Below are 20,260 nucleotides of genomic sequence, written 5' to 3'. Positions count from 1 at the left end.
TACTGTAAGCCTATTGAATTTTGATTTTTATCTCTCAATTCTATATGTAAAAGACAAGATGGGGAATTGCAGTGAGAAATAACCCTATTGCAAGGCATCGTATAACTTGCACTGTTTATTAATCCCAATGATCGTCGTTATGCTTACCCCCATATGTTTGCCTGTATAGTCACACACAAAGCAAAAAAAATAAATGTGAAGATGGAGATAGTTCACTAGTTGTATTTAATTTCTAGAAGCAGGGATGCCAGAAATATCAAGATTCCTTCATCTTTGGCTGCGTTGACACCATACACTTAAAGAACTTGACTCCCCTGCCGAAAGAATCTTGGGAACTGTAGTTTACCCTGTCATTTACCCTGAGATACAATTCAGACCACCCTTAACAAACTGCAGTTCCCAGGATTGTTCAGAGGAAGGAATGTGCTGTAAACGATTGTGTGTATGTGTCAGGGACTGGACACAGAAGGAATGGTGGAGACCGCCTCTCCCCCCCGAACCTTCCAGAGGAGAGGAAGACAGTATAGATTTACAACAGTGGTTTGAGGAAGGTCACGGCTTAGAGATAGATGAGGGGCAAAGTTGGGAAATAATGGAAGAAAAGGAGGGGGAAGCAGAGCCGGCGCAGCTGACTGATGCGTTATCACTAGAAAGCATTCCAGACCCACCATCTCCCAGAACCTAGCGAGCCTTAAAAGTAGGAGAGCAAATGGCTCAGAGGCAAATGACCCTATGCTGCCACCATAAGATGGGTGACACTGTTGACAATTGAGGAGAGAAGACAGGATGGAGATTACTCGGAGAAATGCCATTACTCCAAGAGGCTACATTTCTTTTAAAATGAAAAGAAAGAAAGATGTTAATTGATTAAGTAAATTTTATGAAAAATTTGTTTTGGAAAACCGTTATAATGATATATATTGAAACTCAGCCAGGGGGAGTTGAGGAAGTCACTTAACAATGTTATTAAGAGTGGAATAATTACAGTTAGGATTTATGTTTGTTTGTTTGTTTATAAACTTTGGAAAATCAATAAAAATTTTCATTTTAAAAAAAGAGGCTACATTTCTAAGCCTCTCTCTGTGAATATTGAATAAAAGGCTTTGGTAAGAACTCTTCTTGTCTATCTATTCCTGGAAGCCTACCATGTGAGGGTCGAATTCCCCGATGCCTGACAGTATGTAGCCTATTAAAAGCCCACCAGTGAAAGCAAACAGGCTGGCAACAGGACACACATTGGGTACTCAGTATGGGCCAGATCCCTTTGGACCCACCCCAATCTCATCCCCAACCCAAGTAAATAAAAGTCCCTGGGGCATGCCCCAATGAAATGTGCAGAGCATGTTTACGGTGTTCCCAGCAGTGGAGTGACAGTCCAACTCTAACCAGCCTAGGTATCAACCAAAGAAGAGAGAGTAGGAAGACTAAACAATCACTTTTCACACAGCTATGTTTCATTTATATGTTGCTGTTTCTCTCAAAGTGGCTGTGTTTAGGTTTGTTTCCTGAAATCATTTTGGGTGGCTTTTTTTAAGTGACAGAACAGTGTGTTTGTCTATCTTGACTTTTCCCTTTACATGATCTGATTGCTGAGAATACATAAGGCTTTTGTTGTGGCAACCTATTATCCTTCACTTTTGATAGGACACTGATAGCATAGTTATTTAGCTAGCTCAGTTGCCTGACAGCATTGTATGGATCTCAACGCTGGAAGATAAATACATCAGACAAAGTAAGCTGCTTCTTTTTTGCTTGGATGCAGTCCTCAGGCCACTTTGGAGCAATTATTTCTACGAATGTTATTTTATTATGTATGTTCATTGCTTTTTCTTTCTTTCTTTCTTTTTACAAAATGCCTCACAGCAACTTTACAGAATATTTTAAAATGAAGAACAATGCATCAAACATTTAAATCCAAAGTGCCATAGAATCCACATAACGGAAAACCATGGAGATATTAAATGTTTGAATCCTGCAACAAAAATAAAAAGTGCAGATCCTAGCTCACACTAAAACAAACCACAATTTTTTACCATTCTACAAACTCAATTAAGAGCCAAAAGCCCGAGCAAACAATAATGACTTTGCCTAAAAGGCAACAATGTTGGTGCCAGGCGAGTTTCCCTAGGGAAAGTATTCCAAAATTGGGAAACCGTCATTGAAGAGCTCCATTCTCTACTTGCCTCCCTCTGCATCTCCCTTAAAGAAATCCCATGTAGAAGGGCTTCTGATGATGGTGGTAGGGACTGCATAGGTTTATCTGAGGAGAGGCAATCCTTGGGGTATTTGGGTACCAGGTGAAATAATAATAAAAAATCAGCACTATAATTTGCCCGAGAAACCAATAGCCAATGTCCATTCATTCATTCATTCATTCATTCATTCATTCATTCATCCTTCACTGGCATACTTTAGACCATAAGACATATTAGACACATAAAACATATAAAAGACTCAGTAGCCAGTGTGTGTGGGCCAGAACCCGTGTCCTATGCTTGAACCTTCTGGTCCCTGTAAGCAATCTAGCTGCTGAACCATCTTTAAAAGCAGCCCCATATATAAGACATTGTAGCAATCTAACCTATACATGCCTAGGACAGACAATAGGGTATCAGAAGCTAGCAGTCAACAGTGCTTGAGAATCTATCTTGATTTCTAAGATTCTGAAGAGGACTTTCATGTCTCCATTTTAAAACTGCTGCAAAAATTTTTTGGGACGATTGCAATTCCCACCCCCTCCTGATATTCGTTTCACCCCACATGGAAACCCTACCTTCCTGGTTTATTTTGCCATGGGGACAAATCTGTGAGCCAGGAGGTGGGAACTAGCCAGAAAACAGGGCCAAACGTGGACAAAATAGACTGTTTCAAGAAGTGGCAGAGAGATATCTCCAGATTCGTCTGGCAGGGCAAGAAGCCTCGAAAAAAATTTAAGATATTAACTGATGCTAAAGAAAGAGGTGGGTTTGCCCTGCCAGACCTTAAACTTTATTATGAATCAGCCGCTTTTTGCTGGCTGAGAGAGTGGCTGCTTCTTGAAAACACTGATGTGCTGGACTTAGAAGGTTTTAACAATGTATTTGGTTGGCATGCATATTTGTGGCATGACAAGGTTAAAGCACATAAAGCGTTTAAAAACCATATTGTTAGAAAAGCATTGTTTAATGTCTGGATAAGATATAAGGACTTGTTAGAAAATAAAACCCAAAGATGGTTGTCACCAATAGAAGCGAAGGCTCAGAAAAAACTCAATATGGAGGCCAAATGGCCGAAATATTGGGAAATTTTGGAACAAGAGGGAGACAGAATAAAACTGCAGAGCTTTGAAAAATTAAAAAACAAAGTGCGAGAATGGCTCCATTATTATCAAATAATGGAGGCATACAATTTGGATAAAAAACTTGGCTTCCAGGTGGAAAAATCAAAATTGGAAACAGAATTGTTAGACCCCAAAATTAAGAATTTATCAAGAATGTATAACTTGCTGTTGAAATGGAACACTCAGGATGAAACGGTGAAATCAGCTATGATTAAATGGGCACAAGATGTTGGACACAACATCATGATGGCTGACTGGGAACAGTTATGGACCACAGGTATGAAGTTTACGGCATGTAATGCCTTAAGAGAGAATTTAATGAAAATGATTTATAGGTGGTACGTGACACCAGTCAAGCTTGCAAAAATTTACCATCTGCCTGATAATAAATGTTGGAAATGTAATGAGACTGAAGGTACATTCTTTCACCTTTGGTGGACGTGCCCAAGGATTAAGACATTCTGGGAGATGATCTATAATGAAATGAAAAAGGTATTTAAATATACCTTTCTGAAGAAACCAGAGGCCTTTCTCCTGGGCATGGTCAGCCAATTGGTGATGAGGAAGGATAGAACTTTCTTTATGTATGCTACAACAGCAGCAAGAATACTTATCACAAAGTACTGGAAGACACAAGATTTACCCACCCAGGAAGAATGGCAGATGAAGCTGATGGACTACATGGAACTGGCGGAAATGACTGGCAGAATCCGAGACCAGGGAGAAGAGTCGGTGGAAGAAGATTGGAAAAAATTTAAAGACTATTTACAGAAACACTGTAAAATTAATGAATGTTAGAAGGATGCTGGAATGAAGTTATATGGCTTTAGCAGAAATGTTATAAAGAATTAAGTAAAAATAGACTGTTAATGGGTTAAAGGGGGGAAACAACAAGGTTAGACTGTGTTAAGATAAATTATAGGACAAAAACTGAGAAAGATGGAAAGGATTTGCTGAAATAGCTAATTAAACTAGAATACAAAAAAGGGAGGTGTGAGGAGGTCGTCAAAACAAGTAAATGAAAGACAAGATATGGAAATATGGGATGTGTTTTTAATTGATTCTGTTTTCGTTCTTGTTTTTGTTTTGTTAAGATAAGTAGTGCTTTTTATTTTTTATGTATTGTATTGTATTGTTTTGCTTTGTTTAACTCTTTTTTTTCTTTTTGTAACTTTTAAACTCTTAATAAACATTATTTTTAAAAAAAGAAAAGAAACCAGGGCCAAACGAGTAAATCAGGGTTTAGTGGGTTGTTTTTGTTTTTATTTTTTATTTTGTGTTGCTATATTTTATGTTGTAATCACCCTGAGACCTGCGGGTATAGGGTGGTATACAAATTTTAACAACAACAGCAACAACAATGGAATGACAAATCAAGAGGGAGAATCGAAGAACAAGACCATGCTCAGGAAGTCCTTGCTTTTCAAGCAAGACTAATTGTAACAGGAAGCCCTTTTATACTCTCTTCTGTCCACGATAATGCAGGGACTATGTGGGTGGACAGAATCAGTCTGGAAATAGTTACTAAAATGCTGCCACTTGCAGTTCAGGTGTCCACCACATGGGGCAGCTGCACTCAGATTTCCGCAGTCCTTGACATTTATCAGAGCAGGGCAATCTACTGTACAGCATATAACAGGTAACAAGGATGCTGAGAGATGTATTTTAAGTAGGGGTAATCATGGGGAAATTCATATTCTTAGAATAAAGGCTTTAAAAGGGCATCCTTATTTTCATCAGGGGAATGTTGGAAGGGGCGATAAACCTCTAGCTTAATTAAGAAATACGATCCTTTTTCCCCCACCCAAGATTACTTTTTTAATGTATACATGTTGCACAAAATATAGTTTTGTTTCGTTGCTGGAACAAAACGGAGAGAGTGGGGAGTATAGTTTTTGAATGCATGCAAGTTGTCATAACATGCCCTGAGGTTATTTAATGTCAGTGTTGGAGGTAAGCTTCATGTTAAAAATAAATTTATCTGTGTAGAAACACTCTGACAAAAAAAGAAGAAATAAATAAAAGGTTTCGTAGGGAACATTTTTGGAGACCTCGCTGAGTTTTACGAGTCACTCCCACTTACACCAGCAGAGAAGTTGTTGTTGTTGTTGTTGTTTAGTCGTTTAGTCGTGTCCGACTCTTCGTGACCCCATGGACCAGAGCACGCCAGGCACTCCTGTCTTCCACTACCTCCCGCAGTTTGGTTAAACTCATGCTGGTAGCTTCGAGAACACTGTCCAACCATCTCGTCCTCTGTCGTCCCCTTCTCCTTGTGCCCTCCATCTTTCCCAACATCAGGGTCTTTTCCAGGGAGTCTTCTCTTCTCATGAGGTGACCAAAGTACTGGAGCCTCAGCTTCAGGATTTGTCCTTCCAGTGAGCACTCAGGGCTGATTTCCTTAAGAATGGAGAGGTTTGATCTTCTTGCAGTCCATGGGACTCTCAAGAGTCTCCTCCAGCACCATAATTCAAAAGCATCAATTCTTTGGCGATCAGCCTTCTTTATGGTCCGGCTGTCACTTCCATATATCACTACTGGGAAAACCATAGCTTTAACTATATGGACCTTTGTTGGCAAGGTAATGTCTTTGCTTTACAAGGTAATGTCTCTGCTTTACAGAGAAGTTACTTCTCCACATTTCTACATGATAAAGAAAACAATCTATACAGAGGAGTTTGGTGATGTGACTTTGATTTTGGCTTTAGTTAGTTGATCTTTCTTCTTCCTTTTCCTTTTTTTCCTGTATAAAGAGTTGTCTAATTGAAAGGGCTGGGTTCTCTTCCAACTCAGCAACTTCAAAAAGACCGCCTGCAGAGGCAGAGTGGTTTCTATTTAAACTGACACTATGAATGCTACTGAAGCCTTTAGGCTCTCCCTGGGTTTTAAATCCTGTTGTACATCTTGATTTATTTAACATTACCTAAAGACAAAAAGCTGAGAAGGACGAAGTCTTAATTGCACCCCCCTCACCACGCACCACAAATAGCACCAGATCACATATTAATGTTCTCCTGGAATAACAGTGTTGAATAACCCTGTGAGGTAGATCAGGCTGAGAGTGAATGGCTGGCCTGAGTCTTTCAGGCCCAAGTCTAACCACTACATCATACAGTAAGTTGTATGATACAATAAGTTTCACAATGCAGTTCCAATTATATTATGCACACTTTCCCCTAATAAGCATAATTTGAGTTGCAGAACTGCATTGCAAAATTCAGAGAAGTGTGAATTCCAAAGGCTATGTGGATTTCAGTTTGCATATTGCTCCAGGAGGTGCAGTTTAGGTAGGGTCTCACTGAACTGTGGACTGAACCCAGTTCCTCTCCCATTGGCACCACTGCCTTGTGTCTTGCTATGATTACTTCTAAGCAGATCTAAAGTATTCCCTCCCATTCATGAGTCATCCCACTTCTGGGGTTGGGGTGTAAGCCTTCTATAGACCAATGATGGGGAACCTTTGACCCTCCAAATGTTGCTGAACTGCAACTTCTATCATCCCTGGTCACTGGCCATGCTTGCAAAGGCTGATGGGAATTGTAGTTCAGCAACATCTGGAGGGCCAAAATTTCCCCACTGAGGCTCCAGACAGATGTTATACCCAGAATCTCTCCTTTTTTAAAAAAAAAAAGACCCTTCCATGTGATTTTATTTGAAGAAGTGCCCAAGAGTAAAATGATTGCTTATGACAACTGGGTTATCAGAAGTTGGTTCCATAATTAGTATTACATTAATTGCCTTTGCCCTGACTTCATTATCTCCCTCTTTTGAAATTCCGGACCCTATCTTCATTTGTTGTATGATATCTCAGTGCCAGTATAATTTAAACAAAACCTTGATCTCATCATCTTTTATTCCTTTGATTAATCTATCCCCGTGTCATTTCAATAAAAGGGATGCAGATTACTTTCCCATGAACTACCTTATTTGGGCAGCACGTTTTCGTCTGATAATATATCATGCTCTTACAATTTGATGGGTTTGATCGCCTATTCCCTTTGGGTTGTCAGCTACGTCCAACGCAGGCATATCTGCTTCACTCCCATCCTCCTATGGAGCCAGTGATGGGAGCTACACCTCAACTTGTAGAGAGAAAAATGGACAGTCAAGCAGAGAGCTGCCACAAAGCTCAGAAGTTGATATCCATGATGACACCATATCAAGCTACCTTAAGTTCTTTTTAGACTTTCTCCAGGATGCACGCGGGCTAAACATAGATAGGGGGCAGGGAGCACACAGGAGCCCTGCCCCGATGTTCCAAAGCATGTCATCTCCACTTCAGACCTTCCCACCTTGAGAGTGAAGGTCTGGAGGAAGGATCTAAGCATGTTCTGCTGAGCCCACATAGAATTGTGGGATCGTTTATATAATTTAGCAGAGTTTAAACGATTCCCTGTTTGAGTTTATGCAGCGACAAGCGGGTTGCTCATTTGAGTCCTATCAATAATTATACCTTCCTGGTTGATAATCCCTTTCTGTCCCTCTTAAAGAAAACACACATGAATCTGAATCCTATTAACATAAACTACTTTACTTTCAGATTCTTTCAGGTTTACAGAGTTGTTCCTGAAGGCAGGCTTAGGTTACATAACAGATAAACTATATACTAGATAGTAGTGAATCATGAGAAGACTGCATCCGACCAGTTACCAGTTAACACTTCTTGCAGAAACTGACCAACTGACAAAACTGCCTGCAACATAGAGGTAGTGAGTCCCCTAGGAATGTTGGACTTGACTGACAGCTTTATATCCCACAAGAATCCTTCCTGGGATCAGGAAATATTGCCTTTTCAGGGTTCCTGATTGTGAAAGACATTCTAAGCACATCCACCTCCTCAACATGGGAAGGTCTGAAGTGGAGCATGAGGACATCAGGAATGGGACTTGCCTATGCAAACCTGCGACACTCCCCACTGTTAGACCACACACATTCAGACAAATGCCTGGATAGGAGTCTATATTAACTCATATCCTCTGACAGTGAATTCCAAAATGTCAACCTCTCATATTCAGATTTTCTCACCATTTCTAGATGCACGTAACAGAAGTCCATCTCAAGCCCTTGCAAACCAGGGACTATCACACCATGCCAGGTTACTTTTGTACTGTGTGAAAAAGTACTTCCTAGGCACGTTCATTTGGTTTTAAAACAAATGGGTAATGAAACAAATTAGCTCCATTTGTTTCGTTCATTTTAGTTGGAGAAAAAGGGCATTCTAAACAAAAGAGCTCAGAATGCAAATTCAGACATTTTTCATTGGTTTTATTGTTCATTCATTAACCTTGGGAAGAAAAAAATGAAAAACCTGGAGCAGTGTGTACAGGTCACAGAAGGTCAAAGGGATGGAGGAAACAGGAAGAGAGAGGGAGAGAAAATGGGAGCTATAAAATAGGGGTTGTCCTTTGTCCAGTCTCTCTGAAATTTGGCAGGTTTGATCCCCTTGGGGTGGTGATAGGGTGCCTGAAAAATGTTGTGCCATGTTGAATTGAAAACATGGAAGTTACAGGCAACAGAAGATGGGCAGGATTTCCAATTGAAATTAATGGAAGACAAAAAGCAAACAGGAGCAAATTCAGTTCAAAGAAATGGAAGATGAAATGAAGGCAATTCAACCAAGCAGAAAACAAAAGGAATTAGTATTCCCCCCCCACTTCTGCCTAGTAACAACTTCATTTCCCCTGAACTGCCGCTGCTATGCTGTACACGAAGTTCCTCCTGTTCCAGGTGCTCTAATGCAGAATGCAGGTGACACAACAGGTAAGGGACAAAAGGAAGATGAATGGACCACTGCCAGCTTTTTGATTGGGAAGTAAGTCTTTCTGAAAGTGCAATGATTTTCCAATTGTTTCTTTCCTAATAAGAGTTTCTCAGGTTTTTTCCTTCTTTTTTTACTGATGAATAAAACTCAACAGCTTCCCTACATTATAAAGGAAACATATCAGATGCTACAAAAGAAGCAACATCAGCAGTTCAATGCAGTTTGCAGCTTAATTGTAGTTCTAAATCAGGAATTAGTTACAAAGAAAAATATTGAATTTCGCCCCCACCCTCAGCCTTTGTACTTAGAGAATTAAAAAAAACAAAAAAACTTAAAGGATGAGCTACTCACAACAAATTTATTTCACAGATCTGGCCTACAATTTGTTGGAGGAAGTGATTCCACAAAGAAAGGAAATAGAACAGAGCAGAGCGATGTATTGTCAGTCAAAGGTATAATGAGCATTCAATCACAGTACAAAGATGTACAGAGCTCATGTCCTTTTAAGACTGCTGGAGTCACTTGGTGTATTTATTAGTTTGTATACTGCTCATCATGGAACATATCAAAGTGGTGTGCATTATAGAATCACAAAATGCAAATAAAATATCAGAATAAGTGTAAATGCCAGCACTGCCTGCACCCAAAAGATATATGAAGTACCGTATTTTTTGCTCTATAAGACTCACTTTTTCCCTCCTAAAAAGTAAGGGGAAATGTGTGTGCGTCTTATGGAGTGAATGCAGGCTGCGCAGCTATCACAGAAGCCAGAACAGCAAGAGGGATTGCTGCTTTCACTGCACAGCGATCCCTCTTGCTGTTCTGGTTTCTGAGATTCAGAATATTTTTTTTCTTGTTTTCCTCCTCCAAAACCTAGGTGCGTCTTCTGGTCTGGTGCGTCTTATAGAGCGAAAAATACGGTATATATTTCCTCCACTATGGGACAATTTTAGTCCGTGAATATAACACAATGGGTTTATTGCTCAACTTAGGTCTGTGAGGGGTCTTAATCCTAACCCTATAAGGCCATTGTCCCTTACCTGTGGGGCAGATAAAGTGATGTTTGCAAAGGAACAATTGAGAACCTTAAGGTGTGCTCCTGATTGTTCTTGGGCAACTGGCGCTTATATCTGGCACCTCTTAAATTTGGCATCAAATACAAACCCCTCTGCAATCAGTTCCACTCAGCAGTTCCCAATCAGTGCTCTGCCAAAAGCGAGGTTTGTAATCGGCACTGAATTTAAATTTTCTGCTAACTTCTCAGGGGGGGTGTTCTTTACATGCTTTGAGGTGGCCGAAAAGGTGTTTGCCAGTGTCCTATTTTGTTCTACAAATCATCACACCAGTGCTCTGTGCTCTTCAGCATTCCTGGGTGCCCACACTTCAAGTCATACCTGGGGGAATACATTATCAGGTAATACCTCCCATGGGGCTTTTGTAGATCTGGAAGGTGACTCTATTTCCCAGCAACTGGTATTCACCTCCAACAGTGAAGGTGGAACATAGCCACCATGACTAGTAGCCATTGATATGCTTGGCCTCAATGAATATCATCTTAATGTTTACTGGAAGAATGAAAAACACATATACCAGCCTTGACCACCCCAGAATGATAAGGTCAACTTAAAAATCCGCACCCACATAAATTCTAAAGACATTCTAAAGTGACCCAAAAGGAAGCAGAGAGCTCAAAGCCTTTTTCTCGGGTGAGGGAAACATTTGTGAACTTGTGGGAAGTCTTTCAATACAGTACTAGTGTAATTCCCACTCTCGCATTAATTCCTTGTCTATCATTTCTCATCATTAGAACCAAGATGGGAAGGGGGAAAGGAAGGAAGCAGAGAAAAGATGGCTTCAGCACATTTAAAGCAGACCACTTTTCTGATCTTCTATAAATCAGACTGAAAATGGGCAGTACAAATGTGTGAAGTAGTGATTGATATTGGGACAAGGAAAGAGATTACTCAAGAGTTATCTGAAACAGTTCAACTAGACTGCTCTAGAGGAACTAGTATATTAAGAAGTACCAGTGGTAAACCTCTGTAGTGCAGCATTGCTAATTTCTGGGCAAATGAGCTGAACAAGTATCTAGCCTTGAAAGATGATCCCCGAACAAGCCGCTTCTGCTGCATCATATTGAGACTATTAAGCTGGTGGCAGCTGAGATAAATTGGTGATAACAGGGCACACTGGGTTGCATATCAGTCACAATCTTTCACTGGGCCCCATTATGAAGGGAATATCTGCCCTCAGCTGTGACCTTTCCTTTAGTCACCCAGTTAATTTGCTTAGCAGGAACCAACCCAAGCAGCGAGTAGCCAGAGATGCTGGTAGCTGCTAAATTATCTGACCTGAACCAACTTCGGCCAATGATAATTACTTCAAATATTGCTCGCTCTGAGATCATTTGCTTCCCCCTCCTGGTGTGAACACTGCAATTATACCAGCACCAGCCTTTTGAACACAAAGGAGGCCCCAAGAAATTGCTGAAGGTAAGACTGTGTATTGACCACCCACTGTTGTCACTCCAACACGAAAGGAAGAGATAGTAGTGGGAACTATTTTTAAAGGGCAGGAAAAGGGGGAGGGATTTAGAAGCCTTAGGCTACCTTGTTTTTTAAAGAGATATAATTATTAACACCCTTCCCCCCTCCCATCATCAGATGGCTTTTTGCCCCAACCAGTAACCTTTTCCCAAAGTGCTAAGAAATACATGGAACAAGAACGTTCAGATTGGCCACATTCACACAATACATTTAAAGCACTATGATGCCCAATGGAAACCCAATTGTGAAAGGGGGTGGGCTATATTTGGTAAATAGGAACATTTGGAGCAAAATGAAGGAATGAAGCATCACCAGCAATGGAACTGTACGTTTCAAGAGGACACCGTGCCAACACTGCTCCAACCACGCACTGCTAGTACTATCACAGTGTGTCAACACCATCTGGCTGTCCTGGCTCAAATGCCCATTGGCATATATGTGACACTGAGCTGAACTATTCATAGGCAGAGATCACATGGCTCTATTAAGTACTGATGTACAGGTGATGTTCAACCAGTTCTTAGGTCCATGGAGGTCAAAATGTTTTGACCTCCATGTGCCAATGTTTGCAATCAGCAGAAATGAGTGGCAAATACTTTTCTGGGACGTACAACTGCCTGATTTAAAAAAGACGATGAAAGAAATCCACAAAAATAGAAGACTCCCTCTTCCTTGAAAAAGAGCATGCTGAATAGAGTTAAGATTCCCAGTCTATGAATCCATAACACAAGTCCACAATGTAGCCACTTGATTAGGATAGGAAGAAAACATTCAAGAAATTGCAGGGCAGATTTTGGCCCAGCCCTAAAAGGAATGGTAGATTCCTTTGCACTATATGCAATTTGAAGATAATCTTTTGAAGAAATCTCACAGACCCTGTGGGAAGGTCTCCTTTATAGAAGATGGTGTGCTTACTCCTTGAGAAGAAAGGTTCCGAGGAAGGAGAAATATTTGTTTGAAATATCTCCCCGTGCTTCAGTATCTTAATTCTGAAGTGTACTTGGGTCAGCTGCTTTGACATCATGCAGTAGGCTGTAAGAAAAGCACTGAAGGACTACAGTTGTAGAATGGGTATATAGACTAGGGGCTGACTTTGCTTGCCAACTCCAACTACCCCTTGGCCAACCACCCTTCCCCCACACCTGACCAAACCGCTTTCCCTTTGCACCTCACCAGCCCCCTCACCTATCGCCCACATCTTGCCCCAGACACCTCCCCCTTTCTCCTCTCATCCTAAGCCCCAGCCCATTTCAAAGCAGGAGAAGGTGCTTCCGGAAGCAACTTACTAAGCTACCGCGTGAAGCACCTCTCCCTTCCATTGAACCTTGCTGCAGGTGCACTTAACAAAGCTTGCAAAACTGCTCCATGAAGCACCTCCTCCCCCTCCATTAAACTTACTGCAGGGACACTTTATGAAGTGGAGAGGTGTGACAAAAAAGTTGGTTTTGCTGGACAGGTATTTCTTTTCTTTCCCTTTCCCTGCCAGCAAATAGTTAATGAACGGCAGCCTCTGATTGGCTGTGGTTCCAGGAGAGAGAGTTTAAAAGGAGAGGATTTGAGGAGAGACAGTTAGTTAGGAGTTGGGGGTTGGTTAAGGAGTTGAGGGAGTTATTATTCTGGAGGGTTGGAATTGAGGTTGGAGAGGTTAGGTGATAGATAGGAGGAATAGACCGGAATTTTATTGTGAGGCAGAGGTTGAGCCAGGAGAAGTAGGAGCTGGAAAGGAACAGCCTCCTTGGGACTCAAATCTAGTCTGGAGGGGAGAGATTCTTCTAAGAAAAAGAAGAAACTCCCAAACCCAGTGAAGGGAGGGGGTATGGAGAGCCCTTCGGTCTATTACTTAAAGTACCTCAGGAGCAAGAGTGTTAAAGGGGGTGGATACCTGAAAGAAAGTATCATCGTATAAAGGAACCAAACCTATAACTCAAGAACAACTGAGGATGAATTAAAGTGAAATCGCACTGTATTCTTGAAGTAACCCAAGTTAATCCATGTGTGTTATATACTATCTTGCCTTAAATAAATCTTTATTTAAGGAAAACCTGTCTGAGACTCCAACTTACGAGTTATCCCCTCACAAAGGTCCCCCGTAGGATACTTTGGGCTAGAATTTTAAGAGGAAAGGAAAAGAAACCTTCGGGTAAAGGGTTTTTCAGTAAGGTGGGGGCAATTTATCTGAGTGACAGCAGGCCCACCAGCATGAGAGGAAAAAGTGCCACCACACCCGCCGCAGGAGGTACTTCATGGCACTCCCCCCCCCTTCCATTAAACAGCTTACCTGGCCCTGTTTGCCATTCCTCATGCTGCAGTTGGCAGAGAATGACAATGAGAACTGCAGGGCATGACAACAGACTTACATTTGTAGTATATGGGAAGATATCTTAACCACTGATGGCATTAGCAGGGGGTTGGTGGCCATTTAGGCTTCATGTGGTGGAACCTCCTTGAGTAGCACAGAATCTTTGCCTCAGACATTAGTTCCCCAACACATGGGGGGAAATAGAGTCAAGCGACAGGAACATGATGGAGGATGCAGGGCAAAAGAGCTCTCACACACCCTGCCCCTGCTCCTCACATGTCTCTAATCACACAGGAGTGAATGCCTGAACAGGGTTTGTGCCAAATCCCTGTGGTTCTCCCCATTATGTAATGTTGAAGATATGTGTGCTGTTTCACATGGCTTCTCCCCATGGTGTGTTTTCCCACTTTCCCTGCCAGCAACAGACCATTATGTGGACCAGAAGTGGTTCAGTAATGACTTGTTAGTGGAGAAGAAGAAAGAGGAACTCAGCGTGGGTTTGTTTGTTTGTTTGTTTGTTTGTTTGTTTGCATCTGCAATCAGCTATTTTGGATAGTAACCCAATATTCAACAGCATCTCTAGTTTCAACCACAACCTCTCGCAAAAACAGAATGTATGATTTCCTGGTGGGAAATAGAAGCCACAGTTCTATTCGTCTTCTTTTTTCTTTTGGATAAACTAACTCCTGTTACAACGCTTTAGCTACCAAGAAGAATGTGATATAGAAATCTACTTCACATTTAGTAACTTCCTATCAGTTTTTTGTTTTGTTTTTTAAAGGGAATGGCTGTACAAGAAATGGTAATGAGGTCAACATATTGAGGCACTGAGTGGAATTGCCCTAAGAAAGAAAGAAGATCATGTGTGGTTCCATTTGATTTATTAAGCATTCTCAGCTCACTGCATATGCTTTAAAATCAATATGCAAACCAATAGCATCCATATAATTCTGCTATATTTTATATACACTTCTATATACAAATGAATAAACCAAAAACCTAACCCTAAGCACTGTAATTTGTGAAGAAAGACTCCTGTTTCCCAATATTTCCAGAGGTATTTGTTTTGTTTTGAGCAGGTGTGGTGCAGAATTGGGAATCTTTCTCTGCCGACAGGTTATTTATCTTTCTAAAATGGCCTTTGTTAGAAGGGGAGGCTGAAGTCTAGAGACCATTTCAAAACAATATTAGTCATCTCGGCATACTTTGTCAGCTAGATAAAAACACAAATGGGCTGGAGGTGATTTCTGGAGTCTGTTTTTTCCTAGCCGTTAAGTTTTTGATAAGATTGTCCAACTTCACACAAATATATATACACACACAAACAGCATGCCAGCATATCTGTGTGTGTGTGTGTGTGTGTGTGTGAGAGAGAGAGAGAGAGAGAGAGAGAGAGAGAGAGAGAGAGAATGTTACAGAAGAACCTGCATCTTTCTAGACAGATATGCCTGAGCTACTCCATGATTGGCTACCTGCAAGGGCCAATCAGATCAGCAGTGACAAAGGCATTCTATAGCTGCATAGTTAAGTAAGCATGTCCTGGGATATTTTCTATAGCTCAGTAAGTTCCATGTGAACAATTCTGACCAATTAAGAGCCGAGGTTCCATGAATAGCTAACAATTTGGGTTCTGAGCTGATCTGTATAAAATGCAGCTCTGTGCTTTCTGTTAATTATAATAGAAAATCTAAAAATAGCTATAGCATTTCCCCCTTTTGACCAAAGTGGGCGAAATTTTCAGGCATCAGATAGACCATTTCCCAAAATACACAGAAAGGAATAAAAGGAGAATAAGAAGCTGTGCTATAAAACCTCAGGTGGATAAAGAAATTGCAATCCCTTCTCCACCCCACCCCACCCCACAAAAAAATATAAATATACATTCCATCTTTTGTGATGGAATGAATACAGTGCTGTTTCACTGTTCTATTCTTATGCTGATGAGATGTCAAGGAGGACTTGTAAGTGTTGTTTGCAATACAGCGATCAGTGAAAGCCTTTAATCATATTTGCAGTTATAGTGAATATAAATTTTCTCAACACCAGATTATTTTCACTCCCTAATCCTACAACAAAGTATATATCTGTATATATTTGTGTGGAGGGGAGAATCTGTGCATCCTGAGCCAAGAAATTCCCTTACAATTTCTTTGGGATGAAACTCATCATAAGGGTGTTGGACTAGACTACCCTTGAGGTCCCTTCCGACTCTACAATTCTAAGATTCTATGACCCTATGATTTTATGATGAGATGAGCACTGTGGAATCAGACTGAAGGTTCATCCAGCATCTCATTCTCACAGCGGCCAACCTGGTGCCTCGGAAACCAGTAAGCCAGATCTGAGTACATTACCACTTGCCCTGCTTGTGATTCCCAGCATACTGCCTGCAAATGTGGAGGCACTACATAGCTGCCATTGCATTGGCAGTAGCTGATCTATGATTGCAGTCATGGGATTTTTGTCTATCACATGACGGGGTATGTTTTGACTCCACAGAGTGGGAAGTGACGGAGACAGGATGTTTGTGTTACTGTGTTCCATGAAGTGGGACTATTGTTCTTTGTTCTTTCTCTTTGCTGTCTGATGCTGGAGAGGGAGGGAGCCATGTTGCAGTGCTCCGTGTGTGTTTATATGTAAATAAAGTAGATTAGCCAAAATGCTGAGTTGCTGAGGTCTGTTATGCAACTGCACAAACTCTGCGGATCCCTAAGTGTGCCGGTGTCGGTTGGCATCGGTCGCTGTGATGTTCGCGCTGAAGAAAGCTCATGAAGCTCCCGAACAATCGAACAATTGAGGGAGGGAACATGCCAGTCGGGCATGTGTCTCTGCTAGATTCCTACTTGAATGTAGGCTGAACTCCTAAGAAATTGATCTTTCTGGGTTATTGGGGTGGTGGGAATAGCAGGCCCCCCAAAATAAATGAGTCTGAAGATTCAGAGAACATTATGCAAAGTAGTCTTCTTATCCTAGACAAGGCAGGAAAAGAAATCAGGAACTTTCTCAGAAAAAAACAGGTATCTAGAGAAATTAATACTGCAAACCACCCTGGCCAGACACACTCACCTTATCTCAAAATAGATTGTTATTCTGTTGTCTAAGACATAATTGCTGAAAGTCAGGATCACATCCCAAGGAAGGAAGGAAGGAATGACTGTCAAGGTTAAAGCCAATGGGGAGATTTTTTTTTGAAAATGAAAGTCAGTGGCATCAAGTGTTTGGGGAATAAGGCTATTTAAATATTGCCCAGAGCTAATGCCACAGTTGGATTCTGCTTGTAATGAGTGATAGTCTGATGATAAGAAATGTTCAGGAGTGGAGATTTTAGTGGATTTAACAATGTACTTTATGGTGAAAAATCACTTTGAAATGTCAGAGACTGCAGGATGCTCTTTCTCAGTTCCTTGCCTCTGCTGGGTATTCAGAGGGTATGATTTGCCCATGCGGACCAGCAATTTTTAATTGACTTTTTCCCTGGGAGGAAGGGGTTCAGATGCTTTTGATCTAAACATTTCTAATCATCCTGGTGATTTAATAACTCTATAATGATTCAGTTGCTGGCCCGTGGACTGGTTCTGTCCTGGGAGGTTTACCTGGTAATGCAAGGGGAAGAGAGGTTAGGAGGTTTAATTAAATTAATTTATTTAATGCATCTAGATGCCATCCTTCAGCTATCCAAAACTGCTAAGGTAACTCAGAAAAATGATAGCAAAGTGCAGTGGGGAAGTCTAGGAGTGCTTGAATTAATTACTTGCAAGTTTTTCCTCTGACCTCTTCTTAAGTTTTCTTTCGGTTCAGCTTGTATCATAGTACTGAGACATACTTATTTAGCATTCTAAGGAAAGGTGAAGAGCCTGCTGCAAGAATCCTTCATTTTGTGGTCATGGCCAAGTCAGCACAGATGACTCTGAGAGCAATTAATAACAGGACACTCAAGGGGAAAGATCAAAGGAATGTCTGGGTTAACAAGTGCATCTTCAAAGGCCAGTGGGATGCCTCTTTTATTTGGGCAGGGATGGTGAGCTTTCCACAACACCTGTGCTACCAATGAAAAAGCCCACCTTTGCATCACCACAAGCTCATTGACATTATGGTGTGCCAGCACTGCCTGGGTTCCATTTTTTGACCCGAAAGCCCTTACTGGACAATAGAAAAGTAGTCAGTCTTTCAGGTAACCTGCTCCAGAGTTTATTTAGGGCTTTACTAACAAGATCTTAAAAGTGGCTTGGTGGTTATTAGGCAGCTATTGCAAGTCTCTTGGTAATGTTGAGATATATGCCCAGTAAGATGCACTACATAGTACCCAAGTCCCAAGCCCTCCCCCTTGTCCCTATTTTCCAGGGACAGTCCCAGATTTACAGAAACCATCTCGGTTTCTGATTTGATCCTGGAATGTCCCGCTTTTCCTTATGGCAACTCTATTTTCATTGGAGAAAGTTTGGATGGTATGGAATAGGATGTCCCTATTTGATGCTTTTGAATTATGGTGCTGGAGGAGACTCTTGAGAGTCCCATGGACTGCAAGAAGATCAAACCTCTCCATTCTTAAGGAAATCAGCCCTGAGTGCTCACTGGAAGAACAGATCCTGAAGCTGAGGCTCCAATACTTTGGCTACCTCATGAGAAGAGAAGACTTCCTGGAAAAGACCCTGATTTTGGGAAAGATGGAGGGCACAAGGAGAAGGGGATGACAGAGGACGAGATGGTTGGATAGTGTTCTTGAGGCTACCAGCATGAGTTTGACCAAACTGCGGGAGGCAGTGGAAGACAGGAGTGCCTGGCGTGCTCTGGTCCATGGGGTCACAAAGAGTCGGACATGACTAAGTGACTAAACAACAACAACAATATTTTCGTCGGATAAATGTTGGAAGGTATGAAACAGGATGTCCCTATTTTCATTGGAGAATTGTTGGAGGATATGCTATCTATGCCATGGCATTTTGCTCCATCTTCTACCCGAGGGAGAGGGAGATGCAAAGAGAGTGAGCCTGTTTAGAACTGCAATCTCTATTAAACAAATATATTCAAATCGTTTGAAAAGCAAAAGGCAAAAGCAGGAATGAATGCAAGAAAACTTGTTTACAGTTAGTTGTGAATTTCAAAATGACTTCTTCCCCCTGACATCACTAATACAGGTGAGGAGGCCAGCTAATTAACTTCTACCAAACCAAAGGTCTCAACTCTGATAAATGTTTTTGTTTTGTTTTGCTTTTTGCTGTTATTTTCTGTTCTGTTTCTTCTGCCGAAAGTGAGAGCAGTGTTTGATTTTGCGCTTCTTATTAAGTAATGCTTTATGGATTCCAAATGACAGCAGTAAGCCAGGGATACACACGTGATACCCTCATAAATGTCAAATGAATTCTTTATGATTGGAGCTATTATAGCGAATGCAAAACAATTTCATTATAATTAGTGCTATTACAATGAATACCAGAGGAATTCATGATAATTAGCTGTAGTAGTCAGAAAAGCAAACGAACTCAAAATGAGAGTCTGTGAGTTTACCTTTTTCTCCCAAGGAAAACTTGGAACCTTTTCATGATTGAATGTCATTTTAGGTGACTTAATTGACAAGGGGACATATTAAATGGTAGGTGTCACATGCACACTAAACTTTAGGGCCGGCTCTAGCATTAGACATACTGAGCCATTTGCCTTTAGTCGGTTTGATGGTGTCAGAGGAATCAGCTTTACAAGCAACTATGTATCTCTGTTATATCAGCTCAAATCATTGCTGCATCTAACTCAGTATTGTTTACTTATTTATTTTATTAAAATAGATATATACCTTTATTTTATTTTATTTTATTTTAAATATCAAAGTGACTATCAATCTTTTTTAAAAAAAACACCTTAAATTTAAAACCACAGATTATCACCTATTATAAAAGAGGCTTTTTCTGTGTCTGCCCTATGCCTAGTAGCATGGAAAAGTTTCCAGCAAATGTTAAAATAGAAGGTGCCTGGTGATTCTCTATTGAAAGAGCATTCTGCGAGACTGTGTCAATGTTGTTGTGTTGCTTTCTTTTATTAGTGTTACTTTTGTTTCTTACCTACCCTTCATCATAAGCTCCCAGGTCCCAGTTATAACAATTATTGCAACACATTATTCCAAAAAGTTAAAAGTAGGTTAGAATCAGGAGAATCATGTATTTGTCCTAAAATAAATATCTCAGGTATCCGAGGTGTGTCTCAGGTACCAGACAGATCTCGGTGGAAAGAGAATTCAGGGGGCTGCCACACAGAACCTTGTATTCCCCATTCCCTCCAAAAGCACCCCAAATCACCTCTTTATAAAAATCTGCTCTTGGATATACTACTATTTCTTTAGAAAGGTT

This window comes from Podarcis pityusensis, assembly GCF_964106645.2.
Source record: "Podarcis pityusensis genome assembly, chromosome: 4".
Lineage (NCBI taxonomy): Eukaryota > Metazoa > Chordata > Lepidosauria > Squamata > Lacertidae > Podarcis > Podarcis pityusensis.
Note: the sequence above shows the minus strand (reverse complement) of the source record.